Raw genomic sequence first — 9,446 nt, 5'->3', positions numbered from 1 at the left:
TTTTTTTTGCGGTACGCGGGCCTCTCACTGCTGCGGCCTCTCCCGCTGCAGAGCACAGGCTCCGGACGCGCAGGCCCAGCGGCCACGGCTCACGGGCCGCTCTGCAGCATGTGGGATCATCCCGGACCGGGGCACGAACCCGTGTCCCCCGCACCGGCAGGCGGACTCCCAACCACTGCGCCACCAGGGAAGCCCTACAGTTCCTTCTTGCATGTCATTAGGGGATGAGACAGGGATATCCCCTTTCATACTGAAATTGTGGGGGCCCCACAGCTAAACAAGAATGAAACTGTCCTGACAATGACTGGAGGATGCTGGGAATTCCCAGGCTCTAGCAGGGGCTGGGAGTGGAGAGTAGGGGGTCAAACATGATGATCTCTCTCACTCTCTCTCTCTCTGTCTCTCTCACACACACACACGCACACACACTACTGCCCCAAGGACCATGCCCCAAGGACCAGGATACAGGAAAACTGGTAAGGGAAATTGCATGGCCAGAATTATGGCCTACTTCCTTGGGCTTGGAGGACAGTGAGAGGCAGGCTGGATGCACAGTTGCTGGCCCACCTCAGGCTGTACATTTTGCCAAGCTCCCTCTCTGTCGGGGTTGGATTCACACAGGGCAGAGCAGGCAGGGAGGCTGGGGGCGATGGAGGGGCCCCTTCCTGTCTCCTCCTGGGTCTTAGCCACACTCTAACTTCCATGCCCCTGTTCTTCTTTTTCTGCTTTCTGGGTCTTCACAGGATGGTTACAGTCAGACTAGCCTGGGTTCCAATCCTGGCTCTACCACTCATGTCCTACTTGTGTCACCCTTGGCCAGCCTGACAATTTCCTCTTCTGTAAAATAGGGTAACACTAATTCCAGAGGGCCGTTGTGAGCAATATGTGAAATGTGTATGTACGGTGAGGAGCACAGGGCCTGCCTCTTGTCAGGGCTCAGCGCCCCTCGCAGCATCGGAAAGAGCACAGGTTCAGGAGCTGTGGTTGGGAGAACATGTGCTGAGCACCAAGAAGGAACCACAGGGCATCCGGTCCCCAGCATCCAGTCCCTCTGCAGCTTTCCCGTTCCTGTGGAGAATCACTGTTCACAGGCCCTGGGGTCCCAGGAGTCCCCAGCTTGCCACAAACACTACCATTGTCATAGAAACTGGACCTCCTCTTCCTCTCTCACTGAGTGATTTCACCACATCGTCCCCCACACTGTGTCTGGTTCCTAGATCTCAGCTTTTGACTCACTGATTGAACCGCTTCTCATTTCATGTCCCCAGGATACCATCAACCTTGTCCCCACTTCAGGATCTGTGCCTACAGCCCCTCAGCAGAGCCCTCTTCCTCAGCGGCCTCCACTCCCTTCCCTGCCAAGTTAGTCTGGGCACCTCCTAGAAAAACGTCTGCCTATGAGGGATGAGTGAACTTCAGCCCCGGCTGCCCCCGCGGGCCTCAGGACCCCACCTTTCCTGCCCATTTCAAATTCCGTTAGCGTGGGTTGTAAAACCAGCGAGGGAAAGGGAGGTGGCCACGGACAGAGACTGACGGGCGCTGGCGCCACCTGCTGGCCCGGGGGTACCAGCTCCACCTCCTCCTTAAGGGTGGGCGTGTCCAGGCTAGTCCTGAGTGGCAGAAGGCCCTGGCCCTGTGTCCTGCCAGGGGAGACAGTCATCCACATCATTCGTTCATTCATTCACTCACAGATATTTACCATCTGTGTGCCCCAAATAGCTCTTGTCCTCCCTCGCGGAGCTAGCAATTAAACTGTCATGAGTGCCTCAAAAGGCGCAGCTCGGGATGAGAGGGTTCGCGGGGACAGAGAGCCAGGCACCTAACCCAGGCTGCGGTTCCCCCGAGGAAGGGGTGACTAAGCTAAGTCCTGAATAATAATCACCAACATTTATTAAGCACTTTCTGTGTACTAGACGCTATGTCAGTACTTTACATGCCTCTTGCCACTAATCACATAACAATCCCATGAGGTAATTTCTACCCTTATCTTCATTTTATAGATGGAGAAAACAAATTCAGAGACATTAAGTAATTTGCATAGAGTTCACCGGTAATAGGCCACCTGCCCACCTGTAGCCCAGGTGCGGAGGACTATGGGCTCCCGCCTGAATAGCTGGGCAGAAAGGGAAAAGAAAGTGTGTTCCAGGTGGAGGAAACTACAGGCCTGGAAATCACTGGCCCTGTGGAAACAGGAGGAGAGACGGGCAAAGGAGACCAAAAAGGAGGACCCAGGGAGGTAGGAGAAAAGCCGGGGAGGAAATAAAGGGTATAGAGAAGGAAGGGGAGGCCAGCAGGGTCAGAGGTCAGAGGTCCAGCAAGATAAAAACTGAGACTGGACTCAGCCCCTGCTCTAAGGGAGCCCATCGGTGTGGGAAGGTGGGACCCAGAAACACCGGGAGAGCAGGGTAGGTAATCCCTCTGCACAGATCTGATGTCAGGGCTTGGGCCAACCAACAGGCCTGGAGCAGTCTGGGAAGGCTGCCTGGGAGAGACATGTATAGTTACCCACCTGGAATGGGCATGGAAGTGCCTCTAGAAAACTGGCAATAAGGGTATAACTGGCAGCCTGGGTATAACTAGCCAAGTCCTGGAACTGGATACAACTGGGAAACAGCCTGACCTCCCTCAGGTTCTGGAGAAGGGGCCTTGTGCAAGGATGTTGAAATGAGAAAGTGCCTTGAAGTCCCTCTGGCCCAAGCCACCCCATCTGGAGTCCTGAGCTGGAGGTAGCTTATACCTGCTGGTAAGAACCCATTGTTCACATTGAAATCAGCCATGGTAAGATAATTTACACCTTGGAAATTGACAACTGCCACAAACCAGGACTTCCCCCCACCCCACCCCTGTTATTAAACATGTGCAAGCACACCTCTGTTCTAGCCTCTCCTGTCCCTACTTCACAGAAGAGGAAACTGAGGCCCAAAGATGGGGAGTGACTTATTCAGTATCACACAGTAATTTTCTTCCTCTTACTCATTCAATTAATCATTCACTTAATAAATTTTTATTGAGTGCCCCCTCCGCTAGGCTTTGGCAAGACATGTCCCTTGTCCTGGGGGAGCTTGAAGTCTGGAGTAGCACACAGAACATGTACACTGGCTGTGACGGCACTGTGGGCTAAGTTCCACCAGAGAGGTAGGTACCAGTGCCACGGCAGACTCAGGAGAAGCACTGAAGTCCATCAGCACGGTCAGGAAGGCCTCTCAGAGGACATGACTCCTGAGCTCAGCTCTGAAGGATGAGTGGGAGATAGACAAGATAATGGGGGAGAAAGGGTTGGAGGCAGAGAGAATAGCACCTGCAAAGGTGTAGGAGGATGAGAGGACCTGGCAGGAGCACATGATCTATGTGTACTTCTTTGCACTCTCAAGGGCCTACTGGGTCCAAGACTCCTTTTACCAGCAGTGACCGAGGGGAGGGGTTTACATGCTTAGAGATCCCTTCTGAGCCATCAGTCAGAAGTCACACCAGTGAATTAGCACCATTATGGAGTTCCTGCTGTGAATGAGTTCCAGACTAGGCATTGGCGAGAGGACTCCTGGTTCCAACCCCGTGAAGGTATATGCCAAGTATCATGCAAATGGCACACCTCTGGAGATCAGATGAGGGATGGCTGTGAGGGCCCAGGGGTGGAGCTTGCTTGGGAGGGGAGGGGAGAGATGCAGCTGGGTGTGGAGGGTGGGAGGTATGGTGGAAAAGCAGAGGGAGAAGTTGAATATTTGGTGGGGTGTGGGGGTCAAGGGAAGAGCCTGTTCAAGAGGGAAGTATGGATGAGCACGCACATTCAGCTTCCAAGCAGCAAACATTGAGCACCTACTGTGTGCCGGCACATGTGCTGGGAATACAGGAGTGGACTAGAGCCAGTCCTTGTCCTCAAGGGACTCCCAGGGTACTTGGGGAGACATAAATGTAAACTGACAGTTACAATATAGTGTGATGAGTGGTTAGAGATCTCCAAAAATGAGCGGGAGAGATTTCCCAGGGAAAGTGACATGGAATTTGAGTCCCACAAGATGAACCAACATGAGCCAGGTGAAGGGTGAGGGAACAGCAGATGGAACAGCACAGGCCAAAAGCTGGAGGATGGGCAGAACATGGTGTGCTCAAAGCCCTGAAAGAGGGCTCATGTAGCTGGAGTGGAGGGTGAGAGGGAGGGCAGGATCAGCTGACCGCTGGACAAGGGCCAGAATGTGAAGGATATTCTAAATCACACTAAGGAGTTTGGTCTTGGATCTAATGACAATGGGGAGCCAATACAGTGTTTTAAGAAGGAGAGTTTCATGATCATATTTGGTTTTTAAAAATTATCTCTCTGGCCACCATGTGGAGAATGGATTGGAGGGGGCAGGGGAGGCAAGAATGGAGGAGAGAGACCAGCTAGAGACTATTGTAGGCAGGAGAGGATGATGGCTTGTATCAGGAGAGTAGCAGTGGAGGTGGGAAGTTGATGGATTTGGGAAATGTTTTGAGGTGTAGTTGACAGAACTGGTTGATGGACTAGATGGGAGGAAGCTAGGGAAAAGGCAGGGATGATAGATGGCTCCAGATTTCTGGCTTGAGCAACCAGGTGGAGGGTGATGTCATTTACCAGAAGTGGGGGAGGGGAGAGCCAGTTTGGACTGTTGTGGCAGAGCCAGGACTAAAAACTCAGGACTCCTGGTTCCAAGCCAGGACCTGTTTTCCCTGGGGGGACTACTGGGAGAAGGCAGGGAGAATGTGAGACAGAGGAAGGGGAACATGGGGATGGAGAAGGGCAGAAGCAAAGGGAACAAAATAATAGTAACAATTGCTAACTCAATGCCAGGCACTGTGCCTTATATATGTACAGTTAAATTCTCACAACATGACCATTCTTTCTAAATTAACCACCTCACACCTTTCTACCCCCAAATCCCGCTTTGTTTTTCCTACAGCGATTATCACTACCAGAAATTACATGATCTACTTGTTTACTCTGTCTCCCCTCCCCCACAGAATATCAGGTCCATGAGAGTAAGGACTTTGTCATGTTCAGTGATGTATCTCCAATGCCTGGAACAGTGCCTGACACAGCAAGTGTTCAATATGTGTTTCTTTCTTTTTTTAAATTAATTAATTAATTAATTTTAATTTTTGGCTGGGTTGGGTCTTCGTTGCTGTGCACAGGCTTTCTCTAGTTGTGGAGAGCAGGGGCTACTGTTTGTTGCAGTGTGTGGGCCTCTCATTGCAGTGGCTTCCCTTGTTGTGGAGCACGGGCTCTAGGCGCGTGAGCTCAGTGGCTGTGGCGCACGGGCTTAGTTGCTCTGTGGTATGTGGGATCTTCCCGGATCAGGGCTCGAACCTGTGTCCCTTGCATTGGCAGGCAGATTCTTAACCACTGCGCCACCAGGGAAGTCCCTCAATATGTGTTTATTGGATGAAAACTTTTTAACTCCTTATTAGGTAGGTTTTATTATTATTCTGCTTCAGACCCAGGTCGGTTGTACTCAAATGTCTGTTTGGTTAGCCTGGCCCCCGATCAGTGTCTGCCAGGGACTCAGGAGGGCAACTGGACATGAACCAGTCTTAAGCAGCTGGAGGGGGCTCAGGATGACCTGGGGAGCTGGTCAGACCACGGGGATGCCCAGGTCACGGCCACCTGGGTTTTTGTCCTCAGTCAGGAATAGACTGGTAGCCTCCTTGTCTCCCACTTGGTGGATGCCCCTCCAGAAAAGGGAAAGGTGGAAGCTTGAGATGACACTTGAGGAGGCAGGACTGGGCGTGGATCCCTAACTGGCAGGGAAGAAACCTCTGGGTCCTAGTGTGCAAGCCCACGCTGGAGCAGCTCCCAGTAGCTGGCCTGTAGCGCCACCTCGTGGCTAAAGTTCAAAGGTGCTTTTCGTCCACCTGTCCCTGGTGCTCTTCAGGATCCTGGCAAGCAGGCCACCTTCCCAACCAGCAAGCCTCCTGGCCACCTCTGACATCAATCTCCAGTCATCTCCCTTTGAATGAACCTCACTCATCCTGCAGGGACTCCAGATCCAGGAAGCCTCTCCTGGTCCAACTTCAGTGATCACTGTCTCCTAGGCCTCCAGACTACTCACTGGGTGTCACTGTTCACTTCTGGGGTCCGAGGCTCTGGAGTCAGACAGATCTGGCTTTGAACACTGGAGTGTCCATTTACCAGCTGTGTGACCTGAGCAAGTTACTTAACCTCTCTGAGCCTTAGGTCCCTGATGTTAAGCAGAGATGGCAATTCCAGCCTCACATAGTTGTGAAGAGGATTAAATGAGATCAAGTCTGTAAACACCAAGAAGAGAGCCTGGAAATAAGGAAACTCAGGAATTGGAAAGCCCCTTGTCCCACCCCTCTCTCTCTAACTTCCTCTTCCCTTTCCTGAAAAAGGAAGCATGATGGAACAGAAGGCACAAGAGAGTCATAGGACCTGAGTTCTCCGGGCCTCAATCTTCCTCTCTGTAAAACAAGGCCATTAGATAACTGGTGAATCTATTCATTCATTCATTCAGTTTCTAGTCCACCTATGACATTCTATACAGTCTTTTATATCCATTCATTCATCTGTGCCAGATTGTGTCTTATGCTTCAGTATCCCCTGTTAGTATCCAGTACAGTGCCTGGCACAGAGAGGGCACTGGAAAAATCCCTCCCCAACAACCTAGCAAGGGCATGTTTACTGCCTCCCTCTCCCTGCCCCAAGAGAACGCCCAGCCCTGCCTGGCACCAGGTGCCCCTCCCCCTCCCTTGCCTCAGCCCGAAACCAGAGCTGGCGCCACTGGGTGAGGAATCTGGGGACCAACTGTCACAGCTCTGGTATCACCTGCCTCCCGGACACCTGGGTCCGGCCCTGAATCCCAGAGGGGCCCTGCCAGCCAGCTGTCCTGGGGGACCCTAGTTCTGCCCCAGCCCCTCGGAGCTGCTCTCCCTAGGGAAATCAGAGAGTACAGGGGACCTGCTAGGGGGAGTGCTGGAGTGGTCCCTGGGGAGGAGCAGAGAGGTGTTTGTCTGTCCAGGTCCAAAGCCCTTGGAGATTGGGCCCACAACAGTGGAAGGACCCAGAGAGACCTCCTCTCTTCTCCAACCTCTGCAGCCTTCCAAATACCAAAGACTGTTTTGCCCTCACATTTAATTCTGTTTGTCCATGTTCTCTGGGTCATGTAGGCTAGTTTCTGTGTCTTGCTGAGGGCAGAGATCAAGCCTGTTACTTTTTGTGTGTGTCCTAGAGAATTTTACCCAATACATTCTCACTGATTGAAATTAATGAGTTGAGGGGAATTCCCTGGTGGTCGACTGGTTAACTCCGTGTTCTCACTGCCTCACTGCAAATGGCCTGAGTTCAATCCTTGGTCTGGGAACTAAGATCCTACAAGCCGTGTGGTGTGGCCGGAAAGAAAGAAAGAAATAAAAGAAAGAAAGGGAGAGAGAGAGAGAGAGAGAGACAAAGGGATAGAGAGAGAGGGAGAGAAAGAAAGAAAGAGAGGAAGAAAGAAAGGAAGGAAGAAAAAGAAAGAAAGAAAGGAGGGAAGGGAGGAAGGAGGGAGGGAGGGAAGGAAGCAAGGAGGAAAGAAGGAAAGAAATTAATGAGTTGAGTGTATTTGAGCAACAGAGAGAAAACTGGCTGCACTCTCAGCATGACGAATGGTGTTTAGATCACAAGGTAGACTTCCCATAAGGGAGGGGTATTAAGAAAAGAAAACATAAACCCCATAAAGCACAGGAGAGGAGGCTTAGCTGATTAAGACAGATGGAGAAGGCATCCTGAGAGGGGTAGGGAGATGGATAAGATAACCTCTATAAGGGCCAGCCAGCCTGCTAGGGCAACCTTGGTGGTAGCCTCCTGTGTCTGCCTCCTTCCCTGGGGGCTCTGAGAATACCGCAGGGGAGGGGCAGGTGTTAGGTTTGTGCCCATCCCTTGGTACTTGACAGCAATAATAGGTGTCCAGGTTTGCTGGAAGAAGAAAAGGGACACAGCTCCACACACAGATAAGCACAGTCTGGATCACCCACCCCACTCCTGTCTTTCAGCTTCCACTCGAGTTCTGGGCCATCCCACTCTCAACTGGGTCACCTTTCCTGCCTTGCAGCCAGACCTGTGTGTACACACACACACACACAGATACACTTGAACACAGACACACACGCTCATACAACCAACTCAACGACTCCACAGGGTCCTTTGTTCCTCAGGCCTGAGGCTGTGTGTGTGCTAGAGACATATAGAGTTCACCTGCACTCCAGTGCTCAACAGGAATTATTTTTGGATTTATCTGCTATTTTTTGGGGATGATCTTATTTCTGCAAGTCTAGATCTAGAACTATCTTCAAATGAGTCACAGTGGGTCAGGATCTCCTCTAGTGCCTGGCACATCCTAAGAGCTCAATAGGAAGTAGTTAGCTGAATGAATGAATTAACATTAATTAATGAAGACCACAGTCTAGGTAAAGTCAGTTGCCAGGGGAGAGCAACCAGGGCCTCCAAACTAACATTGATTGAACACCTTAAATGAGCCAGGCACTGTGCTAGGAACTTGGATTATTATTTCTATTTGAGAGATGAGGAAATCGAGGCTCAGCAGTAATTGACTGCTCAAGGGTCAGAACTAACACCCAGCATGTTTGGCTCCAGAGGTCTGCTCCTTCCTCTTACATCATGAAGCTTGGAATGCGCAATTACACTCACTACACCCTTACTGAGCTTCTGCTCTGGGCAGGGCCGTGTGCTAGGTACTGGGGGACCAGGGTGGGAGACAATGACAAAGATGAGACACACAGTCCTGTCCTCCAAGGTCCTGAAGGGGAGAGATATGCCACCTACACACCTTTCTGGTCATGGACAGAGTGAGGGCTGGGGTGGGGCGGGCATAGCTACCTATTTCCAAGCAAAATTATTTAAGTAAGGCCTTCAGCCCTCATGGGCCTAATTCTAGAATGGGCAGGCAGGGGGAGAGAGGAAAAGGAGGGCCCCTGGACAGAAACTTAGCTTGGCCAACACAAATGTCAGTGGAGGAGGGGAGTCCCCTGAACAAAGGAGGGCACCAGCCTCTGGGAGTGAGGGAAGGGCTCATCAAAACCCCTCCCAAGGGAATTCCCTGGCAGTCCAGTGGTTAGGACTCGAGCTTTCACTGCCAAGGGCATGCGTTCAATCCCTGGCCAGGGAACTAAGATCCTGCAGCCAAAAAAAAAAAAAAAAAAAAAAAAAAACCTCCTGAGAACCTGGCTCCTCAAGGTGCCCATCGCCAGGCTCCGCTGCCGCTGGGCACTCTGGCAGGCCCCCCTGTGGGTGGATGTACCCCGCACAATCTGCAGGCACATGCCTCTACGTGCACAGCCAAGCCCCAGACCTAAGTGCACTCACACACACATCCTGCCCTCCAGGTGCCAGATTCACGTTTGCCTCTCTCACCTTGGATATTTGGAGTCAGTGGGAGCCTGAGGGTGGACCCATGGTACATGAACACACCCAGGGCGGC

This window comes from Kogia breviceps, chromosome 1 (genome assembly GCF_026419965.1).
Source record: "Kogia breviceps isolate mKogBre1 chromosome 1, mKogBre1 haplotype 1, whole genome shotgun sequence".
Classification (NCBI taxonomy): domain Eukaryota; kingdom Metazoa; phylum Chordata; class Mammalia; order Artiodactyla; family Physeteridae; genus Kogia; species Kogia breviceps.
This window is presented reverse-complemented; position numbering follows the sequence as displayed.